The sequence below is a fragment of the Triticum urartu genome, chromosome 7A, assembly GCF_056163025.1.
Source record: "Triticum urartu cultivar PI428250 chromosome 7A, HENAU_Tu73, whole genome shotgun sequence".
Classification (NCBI taxonomy): Eukaryota; Viridiplantae; Streptophyta; class Magnoliopsida; order Poales; family Poaceae; genus Triticum; species Triticum urartu.
In genome coordinates this window covers 488351351-488365718 of record NC_141879.1, presented here as the reverse complement: position 1 = coordinate 488365718, position 14368 = coordinate 488351351, and positions in this window count along the sequence as shown.

Here is a 14368-nt window from a genome sequence, read left to right as displayed (position 1 = left end):
CTCCAAGGTAGAACACATCATAAGCTGGATGGCAAGGAACCCAATGTATAACACAAATTGTGAACCAGTTTTGTGTTGCGGAAATGCAAGGATGTTGTCGATGTTAACACAATCATCAAGGGGGAAAGGATGATATCTCTCATCATGGATTCGATTGATATCCTGGAAAAGCTCAGAATGCTGTTGATGATCACGACACATTTGTTGAGAGAGTTCATGAAGATGTAATCGATCGGCGACGACATCAAGTCAAAGGAATGATGAGGCGAAAGGTTATCGGAACCAAGGGTATGACACAAACTCGAAATCAAGCTTGTTGTTCAAGGCGAAATGATATGACGAGGAAAATCGACATAAGCTTAGCTCGTCATCGAAAATTGTGCTCCGAGAAGAAAGGACCAGGTAGCACAGTTAAAATTTACCATGATAATGATATGGCCAATCAGGCTAGGAATGACTTGAAGGATTAAACTCATAAGCATCGGAAATTACTTAAGAGTTATTGAATCGGAGTATGGACTCGATTCACTATTTGGTGTTCTTGGTTGACGACAACCCAGAACCCAGGAAAAATTGGAATCAGTGAGAAATAATACTTGAAGAAGAACTCATAAGAAGTAAGATGGTTCTGTGATATTATCGAGATACCACGGGGTAATAATCGAAGGTAGATCATAATAGAGGTTGCAGAGGTATATTGATCTGCAAAAGACAAGTGCTTAAACTTGTCCGAGAAATGGAATCAAGGAGAAAATATGGTCGGAACCACGATTGCAAAGGATCAATTCACAGATACCAAATATGGTCGGAAAATAGTTATTATTACCAGAAGCTTCCATGATAGGAGAAGATTCCATGATAGGATATACATCGTGTCCATGGGCATGAAAACAAAGGTTCAAGGTCGACTCCCACTTCCTCAATGCATAACCTTCCATTCACCTCTCACTTTCGCAGAAGTTGTAGTGTTGAAATTTTATCTAGCAAAATACCAGAAGAGTATGACTCGTGAAAACTTTCGAGTTCACACATATTAGGGAAGGCATAGGTTCAACCCGTCAGGGTATCGTGGAAACATATTCCACAACTTCAATAGTAAATACCACCAGCTCGAAAACAGAGCATGGTTGAGAAAACAGAGGATACAATTTACCCAAGGCTTTATATATCCGTGGAAAGGCTCACAAGGTTATTTGAATATGAAGGACACTATCGAATAATAATCCAATAAAGGATTTGATGGTCCATAGCGGAGTTGATGTGAGCATCGGCACACAACCAGCTGAAGAAAGGATGCAAGGGCATCAGATTATAGAACATCTGATTGATTCGATGCTTAGATATCAAAGGAATTATGATTTCCAAATCGAAGGATCAGAAGCAGACGCTCTGATCAAGGGTGGATAAGTTCAATCGACCTAAGGATACAATTGACGGCAAATAGATTGGTCGAGAACAAGCTCATGTTCAAAATGACGTCTGAGCCGGACAGATAATTTAAAAGGATTAACTGACGATTGCATGCATTCGCACTCATGTTGAATCAATAGGATCAAAATGACGGTGTCTAAGGATACTAACGAATATTGCCAGACATATGGAAAGCATCCATAATGCAAGCAGACAAGTATTGCAGAGCAATAAGCTACTGAGGAATTTTGGAGGATCGAATAGTATTTCGAAGACAATTGTGAAACACATGAACAACTGGGGAGGAGCGGATACTCGATAAGGGTGAGAAATTATCCGTAGGGGTATTCAGGTGGCAAGGAACTATAAGGTAGTAGGCACAAAATATTCTTGGAGCAATAGAGGGGATTTCAGGGTATCTTGTTATAACAAGATCAACTGGGAATAAAAGTAAGAACGGCAAGCATATGTATTTATCCATAGGGATATTTCGATGGTAGGGAATTACAAAAGCAACAGGCTCAAAGTCTCGAGAGAACATCGGAGAGTATCTTCGAAATCCTTCGGTGGACCAAGTAATCATCTGGAGTAAGGGGCTCTCCGGGTGGAAGTAGTTACGAGAACCTAGAGTCGGCATTAGTAAAATCATTTAACCCGAATAGAGGAAAGATTAGAGTCCCAGAGTATAGGTCCAGGAATAAAAGACCCTAATACCACCCAAATGGCAACGTGGGCCCGTAAGACACACAACCATGTTAGTAAAAAGTTTTGCAATGTCTAGACTCGACTTCGGCCAAGGAGTGTGGAAGGGGGGTTCCTACAGGCAGTCGGCTCTGATACCAACTTGTGACGCCCCGATTCAATCGTACACTATTCATGCACGCAAATGTGTACGATCAAGATGAGGGACTCACGAGAAGATATCACCACACAACTCTAAAACATAAATAAGTCATACAAGCATCATAATACAAGCCAGGGGCCTCGAGGGCTCGAATACAAGTGCTCGATCATAGACGAGTCAGCGGAAGCAACAATATCTGAGTACAGACATAAGTTAAACAAGTTTGCCTTAAGAAGGCTAGCACAAACTGGGATACATATCGAAAGAGGCGCAGGCCTCCTGCCTGGGATCCTCCTAAACTACTCCTGGTCATCGTCAGCGGGCTGCACGTAGTAGTAGGCACCTCCCTAGTAGTAGTACTCGTCATCAACGGTGGCGTCTGGCTCCTGGACTCCAACGTCTGGTTGCAGCACTCGGATATAGAAAAGGGGAAAAGGGGGAGAAAAGCAACCATGAGTACTCATCCAAAGTACTCGCAAGCAAGGAGCTACACTACATATGTATGCATTGGTATCAAATGGAATAAGGGTATCATATGTGGACCGAACTGCGGAATGCCGGAATAAGAGGGGGATAGCTAGTCCTTTCGAAGACTACGCTTCTGGTAACCTCCATCTTGCAGCAGGAGAAGAGAGTAGATGGTAAGTTCACCAAGTAGCATCGCATAGCATAATCCTAACCGATGATCCTCCCCTCGTCGCCCTGTGAGAGAGCGACCACCGGTTGTATCTGGCACTTGGAAGGGTGTGTTTTATTAAGTATCTGGTTCTAGTTGTCATAAGGTCAAGGTACAACTCCAAGTCGTCCCGTTACCGAAGATCACGACTATTCGAATAGATTAACTTCCCTGCAGGGGTGCACCACATAACCCAACACGCTCGATCCCATTTGGCCGGACACACTTTTCTGGGTCATGCCCGGCCTCGGAAGATCAACACGTCGCAGCCCTACCTAGGCACAACAGAGAGGTCAACACGCCGGTCTAAATCCTATGGCGTAGGGGTCTGGGCCCATCGCCCATTGCACACCTGCACGTTGTGTACGTGGCCGGTGAGCAGACCTAGCCTCCCTTATACAAGAGTAGGCGTTCCAGTCCAACCCGGCGCGCGCCGCTCGGTCGCTGACATCACGAAGGCTTCGGCTGATACCACGACGTCTAGTGCCCATAACTGTCCCCGCGTAGATGGTTAGTGCGTATAGGCCAGTAGCCAGACTCAGATCAAATACCAAGATCTCATTAAGCGTGTTAAGTATCCGCGAACGCCGACCAGGGCCAGGCCCACCTCTCTCCTAGGTGGCCTCCACCTGCCCTGTCGCTCCGCCACAAAGCAACAGTCAGGGGCCGTCGGGAACCCAGGCCCACCTCTACCAGGATGGAGCCACCTGCCCCTTCAGCCCCCATCTCCGAACAGTACCACAGGTAATGTAACAGTGTAAAGTATATAGTATATGCCCGTGATCACCTCCCTAAGTGATCACGACCCAGTAGTATAGCATGGCAGACGGACACGAGTGTAGGGCCACTGATGGAACACTAGCATCCTATACTAAGCATTAGGATTGCAGGTAAAGATAACAACAGTAGTAGCAAGGACAGGCTATGCATCAGAATAGGATTAACGGAAAGCAGTAACATGCTACACTACTCTAATGCAAGCAGTAGAAAGAGAGTAGACGATATCTGGTGATCAAGTGGGGGCATGCCTGGTTGCTCTGGCAAGAGAGAGGGGTCGTCAACACTGTAGTCGTACTGAGTAGCAGCGGCGTCGGTCTCGGTGTCTAGCGGAAAGAAGTAACAGAGGTGATCTAACGCAGGGATAGGTAATACCGGGAAAGGGGGGGGGGACATCCGACAAAGGATTCCCAGTGTTGCGTGTTTTCGAACAAACGGACCGGAGGTGGATTGTTGCATGTTCGCTATGCTAGGAACGTGTGGCGGACGAATGGAATGCGTATTCGGATTCGTCTCGTCGTTATGAGCAACTTTCATATATAAAGTTTTTGATCCAAACTACAGTTATTTTTCTACGATTTTCCGAAGTTATAAAAGTTTTCTAGAATTTCTGAAATTCTACTAAGTCTTAGAATCTGTTTATTGACTAGCCAATTTGTGAGGGCTATAATGGGTTATTCATAGCTCTAATGGGGATGATTCCTATAGATGATTTACTCCACTCCAAGAGTACTACCAATCCATGCCATCTGATGCCATGAACAGTGCACTTAGCTAGTCCAAATACAGCCCCAAACTAGCTTAGTTAGTAATCTGTTCTTCAGTTTTCTCTGATAACAGAAGATGCACTTTTGTCATTTTTGTAGCAATTAATCCATTCACCTAATGGACTTGTTCCAGTGAGATGAAACGGAGTTGGTCAAGTGTACAAACTATTCCCATCATTTTTATTTATTTTCGAAGTGATTTGCTATCTGTTTTGTTGATGCAAAAAGGGCTAGTCAGTAAGCAGCAGCAGTACAAAGCTAGCTACTGCTACAGTAAGTGAATGTTACTGTAGCAGCGCTGCACTAGTAGCGGCAGGCAGCGAGCAGATGCAGCAGGCAACAGCTCCCAGGCACGGCGGGCGAGCGGCTGGCCGGGGCGAGGCCGAGGGAAGGTGGGCGCGGTGCGGGGCCCTTGCAGGAGCTGCGGGCACGCGCGTGGTGAGCGTGTCCAGGGGGCGTAGAGGGCGCGAGCAGGGGAGCGGTGACCGCGAGCTCGACAGGAGCTCGGGCACGGTCGGGCGACGGCCTCGGGCGAGCTCGAGTCCGAGCGTACCGGGCACGACAAGATGCGCTGGAGGTGGCGTTGGCTAGCTAGGAGCTCAGGGAGTTCGACGCGCGGCACATGTGCGAACTTAGCGTGCAGTGGTTGCGGCGGCGGCACGAATAGCGGAGGCGAGCTTCGGCCATGGTGGTACGGGTAGCTAGGCGCGACGCAACAAGGGGAAAACAATGGGGAACGGGCTGGTGCTCACCGGGGGATCCGCAAGCAAGCGCGAGGGGGTTCGAGGAGGGCCAGAGCAGCAGGATCGACGGCGAGGTGCGGCGGCTGTGACGGTGAAGAAGTTGATCATGGCATCGTCTTGAGGCCTCCAGGTGCGCACGTAGTAGTTGACGAGGACGAGCGCGACGCGACGGAGCTCCTGGACACACTGGTGAGATGAGAGGCGGTCGGTGGCCGCGAGATCAACGCGGCGACGATGACGACCGCGTCGGGTGCCTCTCCAGATCGGGGAGGAGAGCGAGGGGGGAGAAAGGGTAGTGGCTAGGGTTTGACCGGGGTCGAGGGAGAGGGGCGAAGGTGGTCTTGTAGTCGAGGGGGAGGCATGGATGGCCGGCACCTGGCCGGGGCGCCATGGATGGCCTCCACGCCCTCCTGTGAATAGGAGGTGGGAGGAGGGCAGCTGGGCTAGGCCTCCCCAGCCACATGGGCCTAAGCGCCTAGTAGTTTAGGTTTTCTACTTTCTTTTATTTTTGTTTACTGTTTTTCTTTCTATCTACTGTTTTGTGTTAAGTTAATCCACCAAATTGATCTTGTAAAATATGAAACTTGGCTCATAATTTGTATTGCAATTTTGGACACTGCCACAAAAGGTTTGGAGTTATTTTGAAAAGTTCAAAATCATGTTTAAAACTTAAATGGTTCATTAAGATGATGTCGGGCCACTTCATAAATTACTAGGGATTAACTGGTGAGCCAAATAATGTTGTTTTAATCATGACAATTAGTTAGCGAATACTTGTAACCCAATGAACATTTTTAATTTACCCCTTTAAGAATTAATAATTTGACTTTATTTTAAATTTGAATTTGAATCGGGTTTGAATCAATGCGAGATAAACGACAGTAATCATGGTGACATGGTATCATTAGTAGAGGGTTACTGTAGCTTAATTATCCGGACATCAGACACATAGGCGTAAAGTCTGATGTGGCAAGTTAATTAAGAAAAGAGAGACTAGTTTGGTGACCCCAGGAAGAAACGGTGCTAAGCGCGTGTACCTAGATGAAGCAAACTTAGCAACAAAAAACTAAGCACCTATGCATCGGGGACTTGAGTTGCTAAGCCATTTAATGCCCATAGCACCTCATCTAAGCACCATTTCGTTGGAAGAGGTCACTCCTTAGCAAATGCAATAAATACTACGAAGAAAGTGATAGAGAGAATTAAACAAAAAATACTCTTATAGCCAACCTTATAGCTAACCTTGTTGTATGAATGACTAAGTGATGACTATGTATGAGATGCCAACATCAGATAGCCTAACGCACCATGTTAAATCTCCAAGGGCGCGACCGCGCGAGCGAGGCGACGGTCGTGGTAGGCGCGACCATGATACAGGCTGCTGGCAGCCCTTGGATCTGAGATCGAACGATCGCATGCTAAGTTGCTGAAAATTTGCAGAATAACCCTCCAGGATAGGATATTCACCCATAGGTCTAGAATCACGCCGTGCAACCATTCGATCTCAGATCCAAGGGCTCTCGGAAGCCCGTATCATGGGAGAATGGAAAGCTTCGTATCACCTGTAATTTTCCCGACGCTTGACATGACATCGAAAGCCATTTAATTTGGTATCGAGTAGACATGACATCTAATTGGGCCCCCATAGTACTGTGCATGAATCCATTTATCCACCAGGAAAGCCACTACCCTGTCGTTCGCACGCGCCCCCACTCGGCATTTTTACAATCGATAAACCGCTCCTAGTCGTCCCGTCCTTTCACATTACGGCAGTTCCACTAATCCTAACCCTCCTGCCAAATCCATGGCGTCCCAAATCTCCATGATCGGTGGTGAGTACAAGGTTAGAACCATCACCGGCAATGAGTTCAACATCATCTACACCCGTTCTTCCACAACGGTGAAAGAATGCCTTGCTCGCTTCAAACGCATGTTCGAAAACTCAAATGATGAGTGGGTCGCTGGGCTAGATGTTGAGTACACCACAGTCCTGGGAAGCAAGAAGAATGTAAAGGAGGCAAAGAAGAAGAAGCCCGCCGTGATCCAGGTTTGCGTGCATGACTTATGCTTGGTGTACCACATATGCCATGCCGACGTTGAGTGCGAGGAATTTAAGAAGTTCCTCAAGGGCGGCCGAGTCAAATTTGTTACTGTAGACTTTAGGAATGAAAAGGAAATCCTGGGTCGGATAGGCCTCGTTGTAGGCGACCCCTTCAACCTCCAGAAGGAAGGGCTGGTGCCCTCCCGTGATCATCCTTCAATGCTGACCCTGGCAGGAGCCATGGTTCATCCTTCGTACGGTAAACTAAAGAAACCTCCGCACACGTTTCATCGTGCATGGCAGTGGAATGTACTAGATATAGACCACATCCACTACGCTGCAATGGATGGCTACCTTTGTTTCAATATCTACAACGGTTGGATGAAGAGCAAGAGCCAAGTGTGCGGTTCAAGCAAAGAAGTATCTCCCAAGAGGAAGAGGGACAAGGATGAAGTCGAGGACATGGATGAGGACTCCGAGAAGGTGGCAGTGTCGTTGCTCATGGTGGTTCTAATGCAGTGTCTACCGGATTAGTTGCTTAATTTAATTTCTGGTGTGCTTAGTTTTATTTGAGGGGTGTGTTGTGCTGAGCCCCCAGCAGAACTATGTTATGTTTCTTCTCATTACTTTAACTCTTCAATACGTACATACTAGTATTTCTTACAGTTCATCTTTTAGTTGGTATCGTACTACGACTACCACTCGTTTCTTCACATTATATATGTACAATATATATAGCCAACATCATATAGCCAGCAGTTTAGTTGTCAAAGAATTTCAGGGGGCTTAGTTTTGTCAAAGAATTTCAGGGTGCTTAGTTTTATTTGATGGGTGTGTGTGCTGGACACCATTATTGTGACTCAAATCTCTTTTGCCATGTTATAATGACATAAATACCGATGGACCAACATGCCAGCTCTCCCTCTACCTCACTACAGTAAAATAAAGTATGGGGCCTACTTGATCCCAACATCGTTCTTATTTTCCTATAAAATTGTTCGCTTGGTTACTCTTGACAAGCGGGGCCACACTTATCATTGCGAGAATCGGCTTATTTTTGTCATGTAACATGGTCAACGGGTTTGACGTGAAAATCATAATGTCTAATGGTATTTTTGAGCAAACATCTAACTTAACGATGGCATTTTTGAGATATCTAATTGCATTTTTGAGCAGGAATCTCACGGATCGATGGCATTTTTGAGTAGTTGTAACTTCTAATGGCAAAACTAAGTAGTGATACACAAACTAGTGGCATAAATAATAAGAACCCAAGAATTAAATAGGTATGCTAATTTCTTTAATATAATTTAGCACCCCATTTAAGCACGTACTAGCTTTTTTAATAGTACTATATGCATAATTTGGCGACGAGCGCTCTCTATATGTACCACCTTTTTTCTTTAATTTCATCTTGTTAGTTTTGCTCCATGGCGCAATCCATCAATCCTACTACTATAGAAAAATATATATTTTTTAAAAGGCTAGAGGGCGGGGCAGTCTAGCTATGTCAGTTTCAAGAGAGGCGAGGGCCTTTGTGATTTGACGGCTCATTACTGCTGGCAGGCAGGGCCTTGTGATTTGACTGCTCGTATAAATGTGCTGACGACCTGAGGAGGAGCAAAGAACCGTGTGGTATACTCAAGTTTTCCACTGGAGTACGACGGAGGAGCACGAAACACGGCAGCCCAGTGCCATATCTCTACTCTGTACTCTTATTATATATTACTAGCAAGAGACATTGTTCTATTGGCGATAAAGAATGATCTAATTTGCTAGTCATCTCATTTTTAGCATTGTTCTATTCATGCCTCGCAGAGAACGTGACACATGCGACGAAACACCGAAGCAAAAGAAGAAACACAGGAGCAAAAGAAGAATGGAGATTATCACCCTAAAAAAGGAAGATGCACACACAAGTCTGGGGCGCTGCTCTCATTACATGAAGGGTTGCTGGCCGCGGAGTCGTAACTGCTTCTCCATCGCCTCCACGACCTCCATCTCCTTGCGCGTCTCCTTCGCCATCTTCTTCATTGTGTCCATGACGCGGGATTTCTCGACGTGAGCCTTCATCATCTGTTCCACGACCGCATTACGTACCTTGACAACAACCGAGTGCTTGATGCGGAGCTTCGCCAACTCCTCCTTCTGTTCCATGACGAGGGCCTGTAGCATCTTCATCGAGGAACTACTATTCGCATGCAGCTTCTTCCAGCCGGCGTTCTCCTCCTTCAGCAGGTCGAGCTCGTGGCAGAGCTTCGTCTTGTCCTCCTGAAGTTGCAGGATTTCCCCGGTCGCCTTCTTCTCTGAGGAAATTCTCTTCTTCAGTAGCATCACCAAGCCGACGGTCAACTCCCCCTGCTCACTGAGCTCAGCGGGCATGTCGTCAAGGCTCTCCTTCAGCAGCTCCACCAAGCCATGGATGAACTCCTTCTGCTTATTGAGGTGCTTATTGAGCTGATCGGGCATGCCTCGAGGGATAACGACTCCAGCGCCGTCAGCTCGGCATGTTTGCCTCCGCAGCTAGGGCGCTCCTGGGAGCCATCGCCTGCCCATGAGAGATCGTTCGAGGTCTCTGCATGGCGGCGAGCCCTCTCTTTTTTTCTGCGGCCTTGGTTGCCGCTCCCTTGTTACGAGTAGTTCTCGACCTAGAGCTCTACACACCGGCCATGCCAAGGACGGACGAAGAAGGAGGACTTATGAGGAAGAAGGTAGAGTAATTTTCGGTTAGGTAGTTCCCCTTTTTATAACCTAAGTACTAGCACTAGTACTAAAACCTGCATAGTGGGAACACGTTCAGGTTTGGTACATACTGGTAGGTGTGAGCAGGCTTGCACTTAATTGTAGCATCAGTACTTTGGAATGTGATGGGAACAAGGTAAAGATTAATTGATGGTTTTGGTTTCGAGGCCCGAAACGACTCCCGATGATTTTAGTGGAACATAAATTTCAAGTACTCCCGATGAGTTTAGTAGAACATAAATTGTTTAACATAAAAATATATCATTAAAAAATAGAATATTTGAAGTTTGTAATGCTATATTTTTCGTAATGTATGCCTCTTATTAAGTTTGTCAAATTAACGACCTAGGTACACGTGCAAGACTTGTAAACTGAGATAGAGGGAGTACTACACTGTTCAAATGCGGTTGCACAAGTTAGTGATGTAACTGGTCGTACATGTCCGACCAAGCCGATGCATATCCCTTCGGTGAGACGAGGGTGCGACCGACCGTCTGTTGGTGCGACCGACCGTAAAGTACTTACGCGATGGAGACTTCTGGTTGTGGCTTCGGTTGATTGTCACGACCAAGCATTCTAAAACTAGTGATAAATCAATTACCATATTTTTTTCAAACGACCAAGTATTTTTTATAGGAAAACAATACATATAGATGGAATGATTGTCAAGGTTGCAAACCGACATAGCGTTGCAAGTTCATTGCAGCAACAACCGACTAGGTCACTGCATCACTGGCGGGGAAGGAGTGCAGCTCACCTCGCCTACGATGCATGCCCAGCGGCGCCGCCGCAACCGGGCCCGTGATTTGGCTTCTCCTACCGCCCATTTGAACAGTTTCACCGGCTGCTCATGCCATTACACAGGCATGCACGTTCTTTCCTCCGCAGTCGACTCCGTGAATATGATCTCTGCCATTAGCCCTAGCTCGAAATCAATGCGATGCTGCCAGATGCTGACATCCCTCAGCATCTCTCCCCTGAGATCGACTTGCGCCTCCGCCTTGTGCTGCGCCAGGTGCAACTCCTTGGAACTTCTCTCCAATCGATGTGACGCTTCCTCGATCCGATTTTCCCTTGTTGCCCACCACCTGAAACGCAGCCCTGGCATGTCCTCCGATGCCACCGATCTGTGATTCCAGAGCAATGGATCCCCTCTAAAACACATGTGGGTTTTGCTCAAAGGCGGCAGTGCTGCGGGCCGCAGCAAGAGGGCAGCCCACGAGATCCTAGGATCTAAGGTATAATCCATGGCGGGATCCTCCATGGCGGGATCCGATGGGCGAGGCGGGCAGGAGAGCGTAGGTGCTGGGAGATCCCTATGAGTCTAAGATAAAGATAGTACCACTCCACTCTGTCCATATTTAAATACAAAGGCCACCAACAGTAGCCCTGGCAAAAATTGATCACGCTGCGTGCGTCTTGGTTTATTGGCCCCCTTTTTTGTGCCAATTTTTATGACATGCATAAATATTATGTTACTTACAAATATGGTCAAAAATTGGCACAAAATATGAAGGAGACCAATGGAAGTACTGGCACCCCATGATTTAACTACTCGCATGCGCACAGTGGAGTAGTAATGTCTTTCTTCCGCCCTCACGTCCACTCAATTTGTATGCGCTGTATTAATTAACCATCAATGAAATGAAGGACTTTACACGCGTCAAATTATCACATGAGGTGGATCTTCATATGCATCGCGCCGTGTACCCGCGTGTGTGCGCGAGGGAATGAGTGCGTGCGTGGCGTGCGTGCACATCTTCGCTTCGTGCATGTACCGCCAGTGTGGCTCAGAGAGGACGAGTACATTCTTCTGGAAGCAGCAACACATCATTGTGATCAATCCACACAAGGAGGTCGCGACAACGCCTACACATGTGCCACATAGCTTCATGAACTGTAAGAGAGACACTGTGTAGCGTGCCATTGGAATTCTAATTTACGTGTTTGCACATACTCGAAGTACTAGTAAGGTACACGTGCATTGCACGCATCAGATTTGGCAACCAAATTATGAATAAATACCACACTATAGCATGTAAGCTCTGAGTCATATATGCCTGATGTAGACCTTCGTTTAATTCTTATAGTTCATATAATTCAAAATAAATTAGTTTTTATGAAAAAGCTAGGGCATCTTTGATCCGTAGGATTTCCAAAACGTGGGAATAGGAAAAACATGGGACTAGAATGGAATGTCGTCTTGAATCCTACATGATTGTATGAGTGTTTGATTGTGCATAAAAAAATGCAGGATTCTTTCAAAGTGGTTTGAGTGGATGGGTTGTTTCCTATGAAATCTAGTGCAAATGAATCCTATGGAAAAATTTCTATGGTTTACAATCCTACGAATCAAACAACCAAGATAGGAAAAATTCCTAAGGATTAGAATTCTCCAAAATTCCTTTGAGAATCCTTTGAATCAAAGAAGCCCCTAATCTATTTAATGATTCATGGAATTCTGCATTGTAAAGCATAAAGTAAAAAACAAATAATGGCAATTCAACTAGAAAAAAAGTTTGGGCAGTTATGATACGGGAGATTCTAGAACAAAGGAGAAACACTTGTGTTTTGAGGTTTGTGCATTATGCTTAAGTTCAACCATGGAGTTTGCTAGATTGTACATGTGGCAAAATCCGGTGGGGGCTAGAAGATGGTGCGAGGGGCCAAGTGGAGGGAGACTATGAAGGAGTGTACAAGTGCGGGATTGATATTTGAAGAGAGGGGGCGAGAACGTGCGCTGTTGCGCGCAGTGGCGGAGCCATGAAAAATAAATGAACCAGGGGCCAAGCATTGCTAATCCTTACGAGGAGGGCTAATTCATCAACTTAAACCATTTTACCAGCAATTGTCTAATGATCACATTCATATTAGCCTCAATATATAGTGATGTTAGGGGGGCAGGGCCCTTGCTGCCCCTGTCTTCGCCACTGTGCGCGCGTCTGAGAGATGAAGCGGAGGCATGGATGATGAGAGGGGGACATTGGATATATAATTAATGTGGGTGTATTAGCTATGTAATCCTATATAGAGAGGTATAGATTGATTGATGTGGACGTGGAAAAGAGGGTGAGACCTCACTAGATATATAGATTGATCGGTTTGTATGGAAAACTGTGAAAGACCTAGCTATATATACACACACATAGAGGGACATCGATCGTTGCGCATGCACGTGAGAGATAAAGAATGCCCGATATGATGGGGAGGGGGAGGTGTGTGTGCATGCATGCATGGGAGACCGACCTGAAGAAAAAGATTGCATGTGTGCGATGGGTAATGCCGACTGGTACTGTGTGTGCATGCATGCACGAGAGAAAGTTAATGGTACAATTATAAAGAGAAGATGACTGTGTGGGTGTAAGAGACTAGGTGACATCATAATCAGTGTAAAGTAGAATTCAAATATTTGAATAAGAGATCATGATGTTTGAAACCCATGTATGCATGAATATAACTGAGATATGTGTGGTGTGGTTTGAAAACGAGCATGTTGTACTGTATACACATTGAACAAGGTCAGACTTATTTGTATTTGAGATATCGATGGGAGACATTGTTTGGCCACATTGCATCCGTGCATGGACACACTATTCTAATTGGAGACGATGGGTGGCTTTCGCATCACATATCTATATCTATACCCCTATATATATTATATTTTATATCTTTTATATAGTGTGCGGATAACTTTAACTTTGAAAGATGGTCGTTGGATGAGGCCAATCCGATGGTGCAGAGATGGCAAATTTGAGCACAACTGGCCGTTGGATATCATCTAGATTCCATCAGATTTTGCCACATGTACAATCTAGAAGACTCCATGGTTGAACTTAAGCATATTGCACAAACCTCAAAACACAAGCACTTCTTCTTTGTTCTAGAATCTTCCGTATCAGAATTGCCCAAATGTTTTTCTACATGATTTTGCCATTATTTGTTTTTACTTTATGCCTTACAACACACAATTCCATGAATCTTAAAATAGATTAGCTTTCTTATAAAAACTAGATGATTTTGAATGAAATGAACTACAAGAATTAAGCGAACATCTACATCATGCATATATGACTCAAAGCTTACATGTTATAATGTGGTATTTATTCATAATTTGGTTGCCAAATCTCATGCGTTCAATGCACGTGTACCTTACTAGTCTAAATGGTGTTTGTGTGTGTGTTGTGCTTGTTAAACACATTGTACGTAGTATATCATACATGGTTTAGATTCTGAACATCTAGCTAGAGCATACATATACTATGATTTAAATTCAACATAAAATCTATATATATATTTGAATTTGAGATCGTATGTACATGTAGTTCGTATTTATATAGGAATTTACTTTTCCTTTATTCATGGGGAAAA